The sequence below is a fragment of the Pyxicephalus adspersus genome, chromosome 5 (assembly GCF_032062135.1).
Source record: "Pyxicephalus adspersus chromosome 5, UCB_Pads_2.0, whole genome shotgun sequence".
NCBI lineage: Eukaryota > Metazoa > Chordata > Amphibia > Anura > Pyxicephalidae > Pyxicephalus > Pyxicephalus adspersus.
Genome location: NC_092862.1, coordinates 90882042 through 90903380, shown reverse-complemented (window position 1 = coordinate 90903380; position 21339 = coordinate 90882042).

Genomic DNA, 21339 nt, shown 5'->3' with positions numbered 1-21339 from the left:
GTTAATATGCAAGTTAAGGCCAATAGGTTTAAAAAAGTCAATCTGTAAATGGATAGAGAACAAGCTTATGGACTGCATCCAGAGAGTAGTGATTAATGATTCATCCTCTGGATGGTGTAAGGTTATTAGTGGTGTACCCCAGGGTTCAGTGTTGGGACCTTTACTGTTTAACATCTTTATAAATTATATAAATGAGTTTGGAATTAAAAGTATCATTTCTGTGTTCGCAGATGACACAAAACTATGTAAGGGAATTAAGTCCATACAGGATGTCTATAATCTACAAGCAGACCTGGATGTACTGTTTGATTGGGCGGTCAAGTGGCAAATGACATTTAATATAGATAAATGTAAAGTTATGCACTTGGGGGCTAACAACATGCATGCTTCATACTGTCTAGTGGGAATACAGTTGGGGGGATTTCCAGAAATGGAAAAGGATCTGGGGGTTCTGGTAGATCAAAGACTTATTAAAAGCATACAATGCCAAGCTGCAATATCAAAAGCTATCAAAATACTTTCTTGTATCCAAAGAGGAATAGACTGCAGCGATCGAGAAATATTCCTGCCCCTGTACAAAGCATTGGTCGGACCACATCTGGAATATGCAGTCCAGTTTTAGGCACCAATTCACGAAAAAGACATTTTTGTCCTTTTTCCAGTTGGAGAGAGTGCAGAGAAGTGTCACCAAACTAATAGAAGGAATGGAGGAATTAAACTATAAGGAGAGATTAGCTGAACTGAATCTTTTCCCCCTTGAGAAGAGATGTTTAAGTGGGGTTATGATCACCCTGTATAAATATGTAACTGGTCCGTATGGAGAACTCTCTTCCCAAATATTTATGTTAAGATCATTACAAAGAGCAAGGGGCACTCTTTTGTCTGGAGGAAAAGAAGTTTAAGCTCCGAATAGCTTAAAGGGGGAAGGGATTCTTCATTGTAGGGTCTGTGAAAATGTGGAAAAGGCTCTCTCAGGAAGCTTCAGCAACTACTAAAGATTGCTTTAAGGAAAAGCTGCATGTTTTTCTAGAAGCACAGAATTTAACTGGGTATTGAAGCTTTGAAGTAAAAATAACAATGAATGTTGATATACTTATGTCTTTTTTCAACCTGACCTATCATGTAACTATACATAGCCCATTTCAAACAAAAATACTGCACTAGGGAATGTACTTGCTTCTTTCCTATTCACTAGCTTAAATTGTAGAAAAATTTGGGACCTGGCCAATAATGTGAGGAAATGAAACAACACTTAAATGATGAGGATACAGTAGACAGCAATAAAATCAAGGTTATGATACATATATATATATATATGTATATATATATATACATATATATATATATATATATATATATCCTTGCTTATTTGTGTTAATGCACTTTGTATACTTAAAACATATAGGGCTCTATTTATAAGGCAGGAAATTTGACATTCACCTAAACAAAAAATAATTGAATTACATGGAACTGGAAGATTCTCCACCAGGGAATTTTTATAGGAGTTTCTGATTCCCTGCTTTATAAATAGAGACAATAGAGTTAATAGAGGCTTTAAGTTAAAAAGAAGGCATGAAAATATAGAAGTTATAGTAAATAAACAGGATTGGATATTGAGGAGACAGGATTGAGATTCCAAGTCTAATTAAGAAAGCAAATAAAGAGGGAAAAATGGAGAAGAAGACATGATCAGAACATGTTTGAAAAGCACCATATTAATAATACAAAACTGGATTGAATGGTCTCCTGATAATTTGCTTAGTTTCAATATTTTTCACTGGAAGTAGAGTGAGGCAGTATTAAAAGTCCAGACAGGTCCCTGGCCCCCTGTTTTTTTTCGACCGAGAGAATGAAGAGGTGTTTTCATTTAACTAGGTAACATGACACTGTTGTTTAGAAACTTGCACACTCTACTAAAGTTTTTGTACAATGGTAATATATATGATTCTGTGAACAACATTGATTCATTTTTCCCCACTAAATGGTATTCATTAGGCACAACACATGTGGTCCTTACCCTTAGCGAATAAACCATATATTATATGACATATTTATTTTAGATCTTCAATATAGTAGGCTTTAAGACCTTGGTAGAATTTACAATTTAAAACATAGGGTTGGCTGCTCGTTTAACCACCTGAGCGTTACACTGAGGTCTAGATTTCTGTACCAAAAGTGATCCACTGTTTTTCATGAAATTTTTTTTTTAAATTGTAGACTATCTTGTGTTCAGCCGGCCGGGCGGCGGAACGCAAGATGCCGGGCAGCGGAACACAAGATACCGGCCGGCATCTTACCGGTCCCGCTGGCACCCGACGCTGGAGAGGGAGATCGATGGACGACGATGGACGGAGGAATAGGAAAACGACGCTGGAATCCTTACCTCCATGGTCCCGCTGGATGTGCACAGCGGGACCATGGAGGTAAGGCTGTGACAAAATTACGGGGTTAACCATCCTAGCAATTTTTTTTTGCCCGACCTTCGTACGGGCATACCGGCTAGGTGGTTAATGCAGATATAGCATTTATTGTTGTCTTGTTTGTCCAATATGTACATAAAGAAATGAATTCATGTATACCTATACTTTAAATTAGAATTATGTTATTTACAGTGCATATCATTATTATTGTTGGAAAGCGCTGACATACACTGAAAATATAGCTGCTGGGTTTTCGTTTTTTTGGAACCCAAATAACCAGAGACAAAGTTATGTACTGCATTATGGGTTTTGGAACATATTTTTTCTGAACCTGAAGTTTATTCCTATGTAACAGTTCACTATGCAGATCATGTGCCATCTAACCTGTGTTGGGTAGATTGTTTTGAAAGCATGTGATTATCATGGACTGGTATTATGGCATTTCTTATTAGCTATATATTTACAATATCCTGGAACTTTTCTCAAGATAGCTTGTGCTTAAATAGGAGATAATAAAATTGAAATCTTGCTAATACAATGGTACAATGCTATAATGTAGCTTGTATTTCAATTTTATGTATTGTTTGCAGTAGCGTTTTTAATTTTTTTTTCTGTACTACAAACAATAATGTTGCCTTTTTCTATGCTAACCCAAAGAAAAGCTTTAAAAATGTTTAAAAAACATAAACAAATACATATTGATCAATAAATATCATGCAATTATTACAATGTCTATTACTTAGTGTACATAATGGTAATTTAAATACATTATTATAATAGGAATATAAAATTATTTTGCTTTCATCATAAATCAGAATTTCTTATGCTAACTAGTTCTTTTTTCCTTTTGTGTCCTAAATAATTTCAACATTGGCTTTTCTTTTTTTAAAAATATTGGCTCAATTTTACTTGCCTTTATCTAATGAAGAAAAAAACAAAACAAAATCAAAGTGTTTATCAAATCATTGCTTGTAAAATCATGGTGCCTATTCTGTGAAAGACAAATCCTTCCTGCGTCTCAAAGATAAAGTTTTTGTTTCACATGACCAGCAAGGTTTTCTCATATATTTGAATTTTAATTTCCTTGATTATTTGTCTATTATTGGTTGCCAGAGGAACAATATAAACAAACTGTGTATTCTTTTAACAGGTGTAAAGAGCCCCTTCAACTCTGTTACACAGGGGATAGGACAAACTATTTAGAGATAATGAAAAATAGGATACAGGAAATTAGAGACTGCTGCCATCCTAAACCTTCTTTCTGCCAAGGCATCTCCCTGACTGATTGCTATCCCACTCCTGGAACTCAAGAAGATGACAAGCTGCAATATTACTATATATCACAGGAGCCACTCACATGGACTTCAGTTTGCCACACTACAATATTTAGTCCTATGACTCATAATAACCTGTTACTATGTATTGCTCACCCTGCACTCTCTTTGCTTGCCCTATTTCCTCTCTTCCCCCCAGTCTGTTAACCCATTGACTGCCTGCTCCTTCACTCTCCTGCTTTCTCTGTACTTCTGCGCGTTTTCTCTCTATTACTACTTGCTGGTGCCCCCCAACAGCCTCTCCCTTCCCTACTGTTTACCTTATTACCTTCCCCAGTACCTATAAATTTTTACCCCCTTTCTCTGGCAGTCTATGGAATGCCAGATCTGTCTGTAATAAGCTAACCTCCATCCACAACCTTCTCCTTTCTAAATCTCTAAACTTCCTGGGTCTCACTGAAACTTGGCTTTCCTCCTCAGACTCTGCTGCTGCTCTCTCATTTGTAGGCCTGCACTTCACACACCCACCACTAGACCTGGCAAAAGAGTAAGGAGTCGTGTGGGTCTCATTCTCTCACCTAACTGTATATACCGAGTCCTTCCTACCCCTCCATCTCTCATTTTCACCTCTTTTGAAGGCCATTCTGTCCGTATTTTCTGCCCCTTACCCCTCATTGTTTCTGTCGTCCACTGCCTCCCCCCCCCCCTGGCCCAGACTTAGTATTTTTGGATAACCACCTCTTGGCTCCCACACATTCTCTCCCATGACCTGCCCACCCTCATTCTCTGTGACTTTAATATTGCAGTGGATGACCCCAACCATCTTTCCTCATCCAAACTGCTCTCCATTACCTCCTCTGTTTGACTCACACGGAACACAAACGGCCCCACACATATCGCTGGACACACTTTAGACCTGGTATTCTCCAAACTCTGTAACCTCAGCCACCTTGAGAACTTACCATTTTACCTTTCTGACCACAACCTAATCACCTTTAACCTATCTAACTCTTGCTCCACTTCACCACATCCCAGACCTGGCCAACGGTAGAGAGATATCTGTAACCTTGACCACAAACTATTCTCAAACTGCCTTACGACCTAACCCCCACTCTCTCCAAAAACTCCTCCCCATATAAAGCTGCCACCCAGCTCAACTACATTCTTTTCTTGGCTCTGGATAAGGTTGCCCCGCCACCTTCCGATACCCCCATATTGCCAACCCCAGTGGAGGAAATCTGGCCTCTGTTCTGACTTCACGGACAACAAAGCAAGACTACAACACTTTAACACTGAACTCACTGTCACCAAGCAAAAGTATTTCTCTGCAGTCATCTCCTCTCAAGCTTCCAACCCACACTACCTCTTTTCAACGATTGACTCCCTCCTAAACCCCACAACTACCTTCTCTGCCCAAGACAAAACCACCTACTTTAGAGATAAAATTTACTAAATCCCCTTCCACCAATAAATCATCACTGACCTCCCTTAGCCCTGCTACTGTGAAGGAAGTCTTTCTTCTTTATCATCTCCATCTACTACCCTTGACCCAATTCCCTCTGGTCTACTCAGTGCCCATTCTTCCACCATGGCCCCTGCCCTAATCAAACTATTCAACTTTTCTCTCTCTACTGGTATTTACCCCTCTGCTTTCAAACATGCCATTATTATCCCTATCCTGAAGAAACCCTTACTTCAGCACTCCATACATTCTTCCTTCCCATCTCCTTTCTCCCATATGCTTCCAAACTTCTTGAGCAACTCGCCTTTAAAAGACTCACCGAGTGCCTGAGCAAGAACTCTCTCCTTGACCCTCTCCAGTCTGGCTTTTGAGCTGCCCATTCCACCAAAACAGCTCTTACTAAAGTGGCCAATGACCTCATCAGAGCTAAGTCTCATGGCAACTTTTCCTTCCTCCTTGATCTTTCCTCTGCTTTTGACACTGTTGATCACCCCCTTCTAATACAAAACATGTGCTCCATTGGTATCAGTGACACTGCCCTCTCTTGGTTTACTTCCTACCTGTCTGACCGCTCCTCTCAGGTTTCTTTCAACAGTAATTCCTCCTCTCCCACTCTCCTCCCTGTTGGTGTTCCCCAAGGTTCAGTCCTTGGACCGGTTCTCTTTTCTGTAAACACCTCCCCTATCGGTAGTCTCATATCCTCCTTTGGTTTACAGTACCGTCTATATGCTGAGGACACTCAAATCTATCTGTCCACCCCTGACTTGTCTCCTTCAGTCCTGGATAAGGTTTCATGCTGCCTGTCAGATATCTCATCATGGATGTCTGACAGATTTCTGAAACTCAACGTGGATAAAACTGAAATCATTATATTGCCCTCTCTAATTCCAAATCTCCCCCTGACATATCCCTAACAGTTAACAACACTGTCATTCATTCCTCCCCTAAGGCACATTGTCTTGGCGTCACCCTCGATATTGCCTCTCATTCACCCCCCATATTCAAAACATCTCTAGGTCCTATCACTTTCACCTGCGCAACATCACCAAAATCCGCCCGTACCTGTCCCCAGAGATCACCAAACTCCTTGTACACACTCTTATAATCTCTCGTCTCGACTACTGTAACATCCTCCTCTCTGGTATTCCTCTAACCCGACTCTCTCCTCTACAATCTAATATGAATGCTGCAGCCAGACTCATCCATCCTTTCCACCACTTCTCCTCTGCCACATATCTTTATAGTCCTCTTCATTGGCTTCCATTCCACCTGAGAATCAAATTCAAGCACCTGTGTTTTGCCTTCAAATCTCTTCACAGTCCAACCTACCTTTCTGACTTGGTAGGACAATCCTCCTCTAGCTGCTCACTCCGCTCCTCCAATGACGTGCTAATGCCTTCCTCACTCCTAACCTCCCTGCATGCACGACTGCAAGACTTTTCTAGAGCCGCCCCCACTCTCTGGAATGGTCATCCTTGTCCTATTTGGCTTGCTCCTACCTTCTGTTCATTTAAAAGAGCACTCAAAACCCATTTCTTCAAACTTGCCTGCTCGTTATTACCTGTCTCCTAAACCCTCACTACTTCCCATCACTCCATATCTTCCCTCCTATTGTATGAGACTTCTCCCACCGCCTAGATTGTAAGCTCTTCGGGGAAGGGTTCTCTCCTTCTCCTTCTGTGTCACTGTCTGTATCTGTCAGCCTGTATTTAATGTACAGCGCAGCGTAATAAATCCTGTTTATTTATAATAATATTAATAATAAAATCACAAAGCTCAACAAACATTTTTTTTTTCACTTGCCAAGGATTTTTTAATATAGTGTATTTCGGGTCTGTTGAATCCAGAAATGACATCAGTTTCATTACATTGGCTCTAGTTCTTGTGATACAAGAAATCCGAATAGACAATTTTACCAACAACAAATGTTAACACAGCATATTATTATCAAATTTTATTTACACCGATGTTTTGCATTTTATATATTAAATGTAGCATTGTTTTCATGAAACTTTCATTTGCCTTCTTTTTATTCATACATTTTCTTTTTTTTACAGAAATTTGAGTTCTTCAAGAAGTTGTTTAAATGACCCTAATGTATTTTGCTACATTTGTGGTGAATATTCTCAGCAAAAACAGAGAAGAAACATTACAGAATATGTGAAACAAGCATATCTTGGTATTAAACTGGGGGACCAAGATCAGTATTGGGCTCCCCATATGGTATGCAAAACTAGTGTCTACATCAGTGGGAAAAATGGAAAACTAAAAAGTTTAAAATTTGGTGTACCTTTGGTATGGCAGGAAGAATATGAAAATATCAAAATGGTCTTACAAAAGCCTTGTTATCATGAACACCAATGGTTCATATGTGTTAATTTAAAAATGGTGAACTTCCTACTTGGACAGCAAAGTGGATACATAAAGTACCCATGTTTCATCTGCTTGTGGCATAGTAGAGCAAAGCAGCATCACTGGAAAAAAGTGACATGGTCTCCAAGGGAAAACATGAAAAAAAGTGCAGGGAACATCATTACCCCCCTAGTAGTATTCCCGAGTGTGATTCGGAGTGGATTTACCGTGCAAAAAGCAGTCACACTTGACGTCACTAAAAACATAAAAAAAAAACACTTGCCTTGTTCCGTTGTCAACCCCCAGCGTCCTGCTGGTCCCTGCAGCTTCTCGGGACACGTCTTCTTTCTTTGATCTTCAGCCGGCGACTGCAGAGACGAGTCCAATGCAAAGAAATCTTTATATAATATAGAAGTAATTACATTATATATATATATATATATATATATATATATATATATATATATTTATATATATATATATATATAAATAACTGTGTACTGTAGTCTTCTTCATGGGTAAATAAGGCATCCCCCTGAAAATAAGCCCTAGAGCATATTTTGGCCTTCCAAAAAAAATAAGACAGTGTCTTATCATCGGGGAAACAGGGTATATTGGACATATTTCGGTGAGTTATGCCCAAGAAATTTAGGCCTACAATGTAAAACAAATTTTCATGCACTGAAAAAATAACAGCAGTAATATTTGATGGACCCCAGATTCGGAAACTGATAAATGATTCAAATTTCACAAGTTACATGACTGATACTGAAGCTTCTGCTTGGCACAGCTATGTCATGGTTGTCTAGAACTTCTTGGGTAAGCATTAAGCATAAAATTATGAAGAATGGTACAAAACATGCTCCTAAACTTTGGGTGCTACCATGAGCATATAAGGTTCACTATCTCCATTTCCAGAAAACCTTGGCAATTTCAGTGAGGAACAAGGAGAGAGGTTCCATCAAGATATTAAGGTGACGGGAGAAAGGTATCAGGGCAGATGGGATAGACACATGATGGCAGACTATTGCTGAACCCTTCAACGTGATTGTCCTGATCATCAGCATAAAAGGAAATCATACAAACAGAGTTTTTCAATGACTTCTTTGTGATTAGTTCTGTAAATAAACTGAATATAGAATATATTGACATTAGTATTTCAAAAATGTAATTTTGTATACGTAGGCATATCTAGTTTTTTTTTTTTTTTTTTTTGCTTAATTTTCAAGTTTTTTATCAGTTTTCCATGAGGGTATTGTTGATTTCATTATTTCAAAAACTGGAGCCAATCTAGCAAAACCAATACCATATTTGGAATCTGCATCAAGCAAAACCTAAATGGACTTTAAGCTGTTTGGCAAGAAAATGTTTCTTGACCAGTGTAATAATTCGGAGAGAATCTTGTGTATGAAATACTGTAAAAGAAAATAACAAAATAGTATATAACCGGAATTACTATTAATATATACAAATCATAAGCTCTTCGGGGCAGGGTCCTTTTCTCCTGTGTCACTGTCTGTATTCGTCTGTCATTTGCAACTCCTATTAAAGTACAGCCCTGCATATTATGTTGGCGCTAAACAAATCCTGTTTAATAATAATACATACATACCCTTCCCCCCAAAAAAAACCCAAGTAATTTTAGTATGTTAGTGCTATAAAAAAGGTTGGAAAGTAATCTGTTCACTGAGGCCTGGAAAGCATGGGGTTTATGAGGTATACAGTATATCCAATGAGTTTTACTTTGTAGGATCAGTTTGTTGCAGTAGGTAGTAGTTGCCTTCCCTTAGGGTTAGGATGAATTGTATCTAGTGCTAAAAAACTTGTTTAGGCAGGAATGCAATTAGGGCATTTTGCAAAATGAAGACCAATTGGTGTTAAAGAAATTTCTATCCATAATATCCTTTACATTTTTAAAATGACGCTATGGTCTTGCTAATGTAGAAATCTTACATTTACACATACAGTGAGGGAAAGAAGTATTTGATTCCCTGCTGATTTTTTACGTTTGTCCTCTGACAAAGAAATGACACATCTATAATTGTAATAGTAGGCTTATTGTAGCTGTGAGAGACAGAACAACAACAAAAGAACCCTCAAAAACCCAGTGCTCAAAAGTCAGACCTTGATGTGCATTGTAATGAGTGAGATAGGTATTTGATCCCCTATCAACCAGCAAGATTTCAGGCTCCCAGGTGTCTTCACTGTATGCAGGTAACGAGCTGAGATTAGGAGCACCCTCTGTAAGGGAGTGCTCCTAATCCAAGCTTGTTACAGTACCTGTATAAAAGACTCCTGTCCACAGAAGCAATCAATCAGATTCCAAACTAGCTACCATGGCCAAGACCAAAGAGTTGTCTAAGGATGTCAGAGACAAGATTGTAGACCTACACAAGGCTGGACTGGCTACAAGACTATCGCCAACCACCTTGGTGAGAAGGTGACAACAGTTGGGACGATAACTGGAAGAAACACAAAATAACTCTCTATCTCCCTCAGTCTGGAGCTCCATGCAAGATTTCCCCTCGTGGAGTTGCAATGATCATGAGAACAATGATGAAGCAGCCCAGAACTACACTTAGGGAACTTGTCAATGATCCATAGTCACCAAGAAAACAATTGGTAACACACTGCCCCGTTAAAGGCCTGAAATCTTGCAGAGCCCGCAAGGTCCCCCTGCTCAAGACTGCACATGTACATGCCCGCCTGCAGTTTACCAATAAACATCAGAATGATCCAGAGGAGAACTGGGTAAAAGTGTTGTGGTCAGATGAGACCAAAGTTGAGCTCTTTGGCATCAACTCAACTCGCCATGTTTGGAAGAGGAGGATCACTGCCTATGACCCCAAGAACACCATCCCCACCATCAAACATGGAGGTGGACACATTATGATTTGGGGGTGTTTTTCTGCTAAGGGGACAGGACACCTTCACCGCATAGAAGGGACAATGGATGGGGCCATGTACCGTTAAATCTGTGGTAAGCACCTCCTTCCCTCAGCCAGGGCATTGACAATGGGTCGTGGATGGGTATTCTAGCATGGCAATGACCAAAACACACTGCCAAGGCAACAAAGGGGTGGCTCAAGAAGAAACACATGAAGGTCCTGGAGTGGCCTAGCCAGTCTCCAGACCTTAATCCCATAGAAAATCTGTGGAGGGAGCTGAAGGTTTGAGTTGCTAAATATCAGCCTCAAAAGCTTACTGACTTTTAGAGGATCTGCAAAGAGGAGTGGGACAAATTCCATGAGATGTGTGCAAACCTGGTGGCCAACTACAAGAAACGTCTGACCTCTGACGTCTGTGATTGCCAACATTGGGTTTGCTACAAAGTACTAAGTCATCTTTTGGTAAAGGATCAAGTACTTCAACAAACTACAACAAGAATGACCAACCACCTAGTTATCACATGGCCACATCCCTGATCTAATAAACAATAGGATGTTGGATATTTAACTCAGTAAGTGGGAATTTATAGGCCAATTACATCCAATTATCACATATATATATATATATATATATATCAAAAACATGCATTTTATTTAAATAACATTAAACACATAACATTTAAAACTCATTAAAAATGTGCAACTAAAACAATCACATATTTCTGTGATTCTGTGTAATATTATGAGATGAGATTTCTGTGTAAACGTATGAGATAACTTGCTGTCAAGTTTTCTATACTAATTGGGATTGTTAGGCACCTTAAAACACATCTTTTTGTATATTTATTGGGTCATAATAAATATATTACGACCCTCATTGGATGGTTTAGTTGCATTGAATACTATAAAATTTGTTGTAAGATTTTCTTTTGTAGGTATTGCTCAAAAAAAGCCTCAGGACCAACTGTTGAATCATGAGAGAAGTTGTATGTAGTGTTGGTCGAATAGGTCGCTATTCGATTCGACCGCTATTCGGCCGAATAATGCATAGTTATTCGGGTGGTCGAATGCCGAATTCGAACTCCATTAAAGTCAATGGGGGAAAAATTCGGGTTGTTATTCGGGTCGGTGGGGAGCTTCTACAGCCTATAAATACATTTAAAAAAACATGTCAAGACTCTCCCATCTCTGCACAACACTGTACAAGTAAAAATAAAATAAGGAAGTTTTTTTTCTGTTGCTGGCATGGCCATTTTATGGGGCGGCCAAGGGAACATACCGGATTTTACACGGTATCCGAGTACAGCCAGAGAGGGACATGAGGGGCTTCCTCTGGTCCAAAAACTAGCCACCAGGTTTCACGGCTCCGTTACAAGCCATACACAGTGTTCAGAGTACAGGCAGAGCAGCAGGAGGAGGAGGCGGTGGACACTGAGACAGAGCGGGCACCGCTTTGGTAACTGGCATCCAGAGTTGGGAACTGTGCAGGGGGCATCAGTTACAGCATGAGGAGGAGGCGTTGGGCCCTGAGAAGGAGCAAGGACGGCATTTGAGGTTGAGGCCATCACCCATATAGACAGTGTCGAAGCTGTAGCTATCGGAGACATGAATGGATCAACGAGATTCCAATCCGTACCAACTATGTAGCGAAACCACATGAAAGGGAACTGGCTTGACGGAATCAGTGGGGAAAGAAGACCCTGTTGAGTCTGAGTCTAGTCTGGCATCTAGAGCTGGGTACTGGGCAGTGGGCAGGCAGCAGCAGTAATAGCATGAGGAGGAAGCCGCAGGCCCTGAGACATAGTGTGTATGGCTGTGTTACTCCTCCTGCTTATACTGAGGCCTCCTGCCCACTGCCCAGTACCCAGCTCTAGATGCCAGACTAGACTCAAGCTCAACAGGGTCTTCTTGCCCCATTAATTCTGCCAATCCCGTTCCCTTTCATGTGGTTTCGCTACATAGTTGGTACGGATTGGAATCTCGTTGATCCATTCATGTCTCTGATAGCTACAGCTTCTACACTGTCCATATGGGTGATGGCCTCAACCTCTAATGACGTCCTTGCTCCTTCTCAGGGTCCAACGCCTCCTCCTCATGCTGTAACTGATGCTGCCTGAATAGTTCCCAACTCTGGATGCCAGTTACCAATGCGGTTCCCGCTCCGTCTCAGAGCCTCTTCCTGCTCTTCCTATACTTCCGATGAGCCAGCTGATTTGAGTGGGTGGCATTTTTAACCCTGGAGATCAGGTTGAAACGTAAGTGCAAGTACATGTCAATCACATACAGTGGGTGGAAATCTGCCAGTGTGGCCCTGTCCAAATTCCCTTCAATGATGTCTTAGCTCACATTAGGAATGTGGTACTCTAGAACGTCACCAGCTTTGAATCCAACAGACATGGATGTGTTTCATGTCACCAGACATTTGTGGCTCAGCACCTAAGTGAGCCGAATAAACAGGTGGTCCAGGTTGGTTTATCATACTGGCTCAAAAGGCCGCTACTTCCTTGTACTGTATTGGTGCAGTGCTGAAAACTACTGTACTCAGTTTGAGTGTTTCACCGATAGATAGATAGATAGATAGATAGATAGATAGATACATACATACATACATACGTGTGTTACATACACATAGCCAGAGTCAGGGTACCCTCCCCGAATGCATGCACAGTATAACACTTGTACTGAAAGACAGACGCAGTGTATATTGCCGTATATAGTTTGTATACTGTGCTGCATATTACAAGCGTCACCACTGAAGGAAAGTGCTGCATACAACACACACACCGCACTTGAATTTTTGGTGTCAACCCCCCCGCCACCCCAATAAAAAAATACACTTACTATACATTTACATTGTGTTGACATTTTTGATTTATAAAAACACTAGGCCATTATATACAACAGAGGTGCTCAGTCTGTTAACCTACTGAGGTCTGTTAACCTTTCATCTTTCTTCGATCTTCAGCCGGCAGAGACGTTCTCTGGGGATTACCGGTGAAGTCGGTGCATTCAGAAGGAGCAGCGTGAAATTCAAATAATTTTTTATTGGATTTAATACAAAATAGCTGTATTGAGTCCAATAAAAAAAAATCTTTAAATAATTTATATATAATTATTATGATATTATATATATATAAATACTATTATAATACTATATAAATATTATACATGCTACTGTACAGTTATATTACAGGTTTAACTTGTTTTTTAAACAGATTTGTGTGATTTTTTTTATTTAAAGTTTATTATTACATTTATAAATATTGAAAATATTATGGTGAGGAGGCGGTGGGCTCTGAGACGGAGTATGGACGGCATTAGTGTCTGGCATTTAAAGTTAGGTACTGGGCACGTTGCAGCTTCATTTACAGCAGGAGGAGGAGGTGGTGGGCTCTGAGACGGATCGCGGACTAGATTATTATCTTGCATTTACAGACCATAAACTCTATGGACAGTGTAGAAGCTGAATCTAATTGGGACATTAATGGATTAACGAAAATCACACTTTCCATACCTACTATGTAGTGAAACCACATAAAAGATAAAGTACTTGGTGGAATACGCTGTGAAATACATACTTTTTTTATCATTTGTGGATATCTAGCAAGTGCTATCACAGTTAAATATATGTATTTGTCTCACATAAATATCGGATAGGAAAGAAATATCTATATTTTTTGGCGAGAAATACTAAATTTTTTGGGGGTTTTAGGAAAGATATGAAGTGCTATCATTTTCGGGAATACAAAAAAAATTTTATGTTTATTTTGATAGATAGCAAGTGGTATCAGAATTAATTCTCTGTAGTTTTTTACAGAAATAAAAAAAAAATGAGTTTATTTGGATAGATAGCAAGTGGTATCAGAATTAATTCTCTGTATTCAGGACTGCGTGGCAACGTCGGAATTGTGCACCGAAATAGCAAACTGCAGGTTGGTGCTGGCGCTTAACAGATGCTGCCGAATGGGAGGGGCTGGTGCTAGGTCTCCATGGCAAAGTGTCCCTGGAGGAAGAGGTTGATGCACAAGATTGAAAGGAGGAGGTGGAAGTGGAGGTTGAGGAGGAAATTACATGGCAATGCGCTCTGGGTGGAGGTAGGTATGCAGGCCTTGCTGCAGCTGCATCTTCCCCTGCTGCCACCAAAGTTACCCAGTGAGCTGTAAAGGAAATATATCTTCCCACTCCATGCTTGCTCGACCAACTGTCGGTTGTCAGGTGCACCTTGCCAGAAACTGAGTGCTGCAGGGCCATGGACACATTGCTCTGAACGTATTCATGCAAAGCCAGAACACATTTTTTTGAAAAGTACTGTCGCTTAGGCATAACGTACCGTGGGTTTGCGCAGAGGAATGCGTGACAGAACGCACTGGAGTCCACCAGCCGGTAAGGGAGGAGCTCTAATGCAATCAGCTGTGCAATTGCCGCATTGATCAGCTTTGTTTTGGGGTCATTTGGGCCATATTTCCTCTTGCGCTCCAGCATCTGGGGGATGGAAGGTTGGATGCTGCTAATGCTAACCACAGAAACATTGGGAGATGGGGTAGACTTTGTGGGGGATGGCAATGATGCCTGGTCCTGACTGCTAGCAACGCCACAGACAGCAGCCGATCTGCGTTGGAGCTGCTGCTCAACACTAGTGCTGCCTGAAAAAGGTAATGATCGCCTAGATGCCTCACTCAAATTCCTGTCAGCAGCACTGGAAACTGTAGTGGCAGAAGAAGGAAAGGCAGCGGAGGAGGATCGAGCAGTTGGAGCTGGCTTCTTGGCCGGAGGTGGTTGCACAGGGCTCTGTTCTTTCACCAGGTGTTCACGCCAGGTTACTGGATGGTGGCTTTTTAAATGGGTGCTCATGCAGCTTGTTCCAAGTTTGTTTGGGTTTTTACCTCGTTTCAAGTATTGAGCACACAGTTTACAGATGACCTTAGTGGTATCACTATATATAAAAAATGCCCACACTGGCGAACATTTAACTGGGCCGAAAGGTGCTCTGGATCTAGTGCTCGTGGTGGCGGTCCGCGTTTGTTGAGGCACAGCTGTGGGGACAGCTTCCGAAGATTTACGTCTATGTCTTGCCTCACTGGTAATTAAAGTATGCAGAGTGTGGGCAGCTTTTACCCTCTTACTCCCTCTCCCCCTTTGAGCGCGCTCTGCAACCTCCTCCTCCTCCTCTTCTTCTTCTTCTTCTTCTTCCTTCTCCTCCTCCTCTTCTTCCTCCTGCCTATGAGGATCTCCTTGTTCGCCCCATGTCGGATCAAGGACAACATCATCATCATCAGAAGAGACAGTTTCCCTATATGTGCAGAAAGGAAGCTGCGGCCTTTTGGGGCCAGTTTGAATTGGCTCGTCTGGCTCAGAGTGTTCTGGTGAAAAGTAACTAGGGGGAAAGTCTGTGAACACACTCTCTTCATCAGATGACTCAAACAACTGAGCATCTTCAATGAATGCTTGTAACTCCGCCTCTCCAAACCCTTTGTGGGACTCCTCTACATACTGCCGTACACGTGACTTTCCAGCTGCTGATGAGGAACTAGGAGGAACAGGTGTATCATGGACTGTTTGGGACACCTGTAAGGCCTGTGTCTGGGACTGGGATGAAGAGGGGGTAGAATCACTAGACCCAGGCTGGGTCATGTACTCCACTACGTCTTCTGCCTGGTGTGCCAATCGGCTGTCTGCCACAACAAAGATGGAGGGGGCATCCCTGCTGTAAATGGAGGGCATGGGGGAGTTGCCCACCCTGCCCAGTTGTTTCAGTGCATTCTGGGAAATTCGAATTCGGATATGTCGAACAACAACACTAGTTGTATGCTTCATGTTCTTGGTGGAACCAATTATATGATGCTATGTTGTATGGCTCAAAGTTCTTCCCTTGTCGTGGCTTATCTGTTTGCTTTTGTTCATGCTGAGGGAAAAAAGTCCCACTTGTAATACTTCAGAAAAATTGATATTTTCAAAGTTAGATAATTTGTCACTTAGAGTTTCTTTACAAGATATTGGTTTATATAGGTCAGTTGAATAGAGGTTGCTGATATTTTCTTCCTTCCATGTTGGTTAGTCCTAAAATGTTTACAATAAACATATTGTAAGGCCTGCCCCAGCTCCAGTGTTTATAGGGCACCAATCTATCGCCAGTGTTTATATACCCCAATCTATCACCACACTTTTGACATATAGCAAGACCCCACCTAGCCTAGGGAGGACAGATTTTGTGAATATCCCTAGCCTATACACGATTGGTGTTACTCCCTTCATTTTTTGTTGCATAATTAAATCCTAATCAATCGTCTGATCAAGTGATTTTATTCACAAAGTATAGCTATATAGTTTACCAGGCACACGCCCAACTTCAATGAAGAATTCTAGTACAGTAAGGGCCACACACACTCTGCCCTTGCTTTTCTAACAAACAAAGATTCATGCCTGTATAAAGGTTTGGCTTGCATATTAGGGGCAATCATATTCTCTTTTGTTGAAAAAAAAAAGGCTTTAAAGTAAACTAAACCTGAAAACATAAAATTCATATTTTGTACCTTTCCATTTCAAAGTCAGGGGTTGAAAAGACAACATAAACAATGGTATTTTTTGCATTTGTTAACTACTAGTTACATAAACCCACTATGTAAGGAAAACATACATGTGAAAAACTTTTTGTTTTAATGTGTGGTAAATGGCAGGTAAAAATAAAGGAAAAAAGGATAAAGGAATAAAGTAAAGAATAGAATATTACAGAGGAATGGAAGGGAAACTTCAATATTATATTGTTGGTTTTTGATACACTTTAAGACACCCCATAAACATGTTATTACTGAATTTGTGTAATTGAATATTGTCCTTAAAGTTGCAGGTGTCCCCATGCAAAGAGTTTTTACATTTATTGTGTGAACTTGAATATAAACTGTTCTGAATATAAACAGAAAAACAGAAAAAATACTTTCACTTGAGTATAAACATAGGGCACAAAATCCAGTAGTCACTGTTAACTTTCAAAACAGTAATCAATAGACATACCAATAAAATGAATGTAAATAAATACATCCAGTTTATGTTATTTTTAAAACATTTGTCTAAAAAAAATAAAATCACATGGGTTGTTTCAAAGGGTAAAGTATTTTGTACTTTTGAATTGGCTATAACCTATCATTTGCTTAAATGGTCTGTGCATTATTGCATGCCAGGAGATGTCGCTGTGTCCTCATGTAAAATGTTAAAAACAGCTCCAATCTGTCCAATCGTGGACAAATGAAATTCTAGGATATGCCACTAGGTGTCACAACAATATAAACAGAGATTTTTTTCTAATCTTGTTTTTTACAAGATTACATTATATTATTTTTACATTATATATGGTACTTTGATTCACATAAAAGATATATATAGGAACACATTCTTATAGATGACCCTGACCTCCCCAGGAATTTTTTTTAGATGTGTTGCAACTAATTAGGGTAACAAAATGAAACAACAGGCCTTAATACAAATCTACTGAAGTATTAGAGATATCAATTGTTTTAATCAATTAATAAAATAAAGTTTTGATTTTCCTTGGATGTATTTTATTTATTTTATATAAAAGAAATAAAGAGTGAAAACCATTGAGTCTTTGATCCTTTGACCCTTAAACCACATGATTGCTGACTACGTTGGGGCCCCATGGAAAACAGGTCATCGAGGCTGGCCACTAGGTGAAATTTTTATAGCATGTGCTGGAGCTATATGCCATTCATAAGAGCTTTCAAAACAGTAGGTGGTTTTTGTATGGTGAGTTTAATCCCACTGACAATGTGGACCAGCTGACATTTATTAAAATAAATCACTAATACTGAAATACTTATAAAAAAAAGACTACAAATCTACTGCTGATACTACAAAATATTATTCTAGGTGTATTTTATTCCTGCTTTGTTTATTTTTAGTTTTTTGCTGCGGCTCTGTTGTGCTGCGGCTCTGTGAAGATACTGCAGAATGTATTAGAAGTTTGGCTTCACCTGCAAAATATTTTACGTATGATGAAAATCCTCACAGCTGTTAATACAAATTTGCATCTCTGTGTTTGCAGCCTATTCTAATGGATACCACTATACAGACAAGCTCGAGTTCTGCTAAAATTCATATATTCCACAGAGTAAATCCCACTTTGTTTCTTACAATTTGCAGCCTAATCTGGAACTCTGGTACTCCAAAGATACTGCACAATGTTACTGTCACTCAACTTTTAAGTTGCAAAATGTATCAGACATCAGAGTAAATTCTGTCTTGTGCCTGTATGTTAATATTCTATGCTTTTTTTGAGGCACACTAAAGACACTGCACAATGTTTCTGCTGTGCAGCTTAAGCTGAACAGTGTAAAATGTTTCCTGCAGAGCTAAAAAACAGTATTTTTTAGCAGATGATTGGGATGGTTTAATTCAGCAACTCTTGTGTCATTTACTATGCAGTGAAATGCATGTGGATAACACTTATTAAGAAATACAACTCATATGTCTGTTATGAACCTGTTCCTTTTTAATGGAGGGGTTGGGATATCCAGTTCTTCAAATTATTGGTTCTTTTAAAGCATTATTGACACTTTCCTCTGACTATGGGTCAAAGGCTTCTATTTAATTTATTTCATGGGTCAACGGCATTTATTGCATTATACATTTTCCCAAAACTCCCCTGGGTGAAAAAAAAAGGTAATCCATTTGCCTGAATTTGAATACTTTGATTTAGTGAGTTTCCATGGTCAGGCAAATTTGAACCTTGTACCTAATAACAAATCATTGTGACCCATAATTACAATAATTTGGTATTGTTTATTAGTATAACTATTTTTTTATTTACAAAATGGAATTATGAAGAAAGTAGATAATTTATAGTTATAAGTTTTCCCTAATAATTATTTTCCAGTTTAATAGTTAATAAAGAGAGCAGAAATGTATTGTTCCTTTTCACCTCTGCAACCCCTCACTTTCCTAACTGTATACAAGCTGTGCATAATTTGATGTTTAATATGAATAAAAGCGTTGCTTTCACATGCAGCTCCTTTTTCCCAGTCTCTCCTCCTCAAAAATAGTTGTAGGGAAAACAACATCACAGAAAGAGACATAGATGGGGGCCTGACCTCTTGAATAGGTGCAACATTGATAGCATGATCTACTATATACACTTGGGGGTCTTTGTGGAATGCTGTCTGGAGGCTCAAATGGTAAATATGAAATAGTCATAGGTAATTTATATTATAGTACAATAGGAAAAGGAAAAACAATACATATACAAATATATACAGTATGTTGGGGCCTCTGCTTTCTTACATTACATTATAAACTGCAATAAGTTGGTATTTTATGAACTGTCTACAAAAGCATGGCCAATGATATACCTGCCATTTTCCTGGCTAACTAGCATTAGTACATGTCTAGCCAAAGCCTTTTTTTTTTGGTTTCTGACTTTTTTTTTCTCACGGACAATAGTCAGGAAAAATAAAGGGATGAGTCTCTGGGACAGCACATACAGAAAAAAAAATGGATGGGGCTATAGTTTGAATGGAGGTGGTTGCAGCATTGCTGCACATTTGGATGGGCACTACATGCAGAATTTAAGGGCAGTTTTCTGCTAGTGTCTTCCCAAAAATATTGAGTTGGGACTGCTTCTCACCACTAATGCATGCACTTAAGCATTTGCAAGCAATTTTATCAAGCAAAAAAAAAAGGAAAAAATTGCACTGCCATGCTTTTGCAGCCCCTTGCAAATACTAACACAGGAGTCTGCAAATGTCTGAAAAGCCTAGCAGTAACTGCCTGGTAGCACTCCTGGGTACCTAGCATTGGACAGTAAACACAGTAAAATACTGCTAATCTGGACAATTGCCTAGGGTAAAATAAAGACAAAAATTCAAACTGTCATCTTACAATGAGGTATAAAATTACAACATAGATAAAAAGAAAGAGGTAAGGAGTGAAGGAGCTCCCAAACCTACCCACAAAAGAAATGATCTATGCCAACCCTTAACCCCCCTAGCAGTATTCCTGAGTGTGACTCGGGGTGGAGTTACCATGCAAAATGGCGGTAATTCCGAGTCACACTCGGGGTCACTAAAAACGTTAAAAAAAACCTTGTTCCCTTGTCATCCCCTGGCATCCTGCTGGTCTCTGCAGCTCCTTGGGACACTTCTTATTCCTCCGATCTTTAGCCGGCGACTGCAGAGGCGATCTCCGGGGTTTCCCGGTGACAATGGTGCATGTGTTGGTGCAGGTGGGAGGAGCGGCAGGGTTCAACACAAAAAAGCTTAATGGAGTGCAATACAAAGAAATCTTTATATAATATAAATATATAATTATAATATATATATATATATATATATATATATATATATTAAACATGCTACTGTACAGTTATAATACGTTTCACTATTTTTAAATTTTTTTTTAACAGATTTTGTTGTTTTTTTATTTATTATTACATTTTTTAAATATTGGACATATTTCGGTGAGTTATGCCTAAGAGTTAGAGGTCTACAATGTGAAATACATTTACATGCAAAAAAGTAACGCTTTTTGTGTGGAAATACGGACGGAAATTAGAATGCTAGGGGAGTTAAAAAACGTACGAAACACAAAGAGCAAGTAATGACAACAGTAGGGTTGATATGACATTAGGTAAATTGTAATAAAATTATCAAATGATTGTAGGCTGCAAGGCCTTTTTTACATGTTACAAAGGTAAAAAGAAACTATTACATTGATATAGGTCATTCTACAGGACAGGATCACTTTCCTAAATTATGGGTAGGTGGAGATACCTGTGCTATACAAAGATTTCCTTATCTTGTCCTCACAACCTAATGTATTGGGTGGACAGTCATAGTTGTACATGAGGATGTTTAAGAAAGGAAAGACATATACATTTTAAGACTTATAGCATGAACTGAAATACAGAGAGATAGATATTAGTATTATCTCTTAGC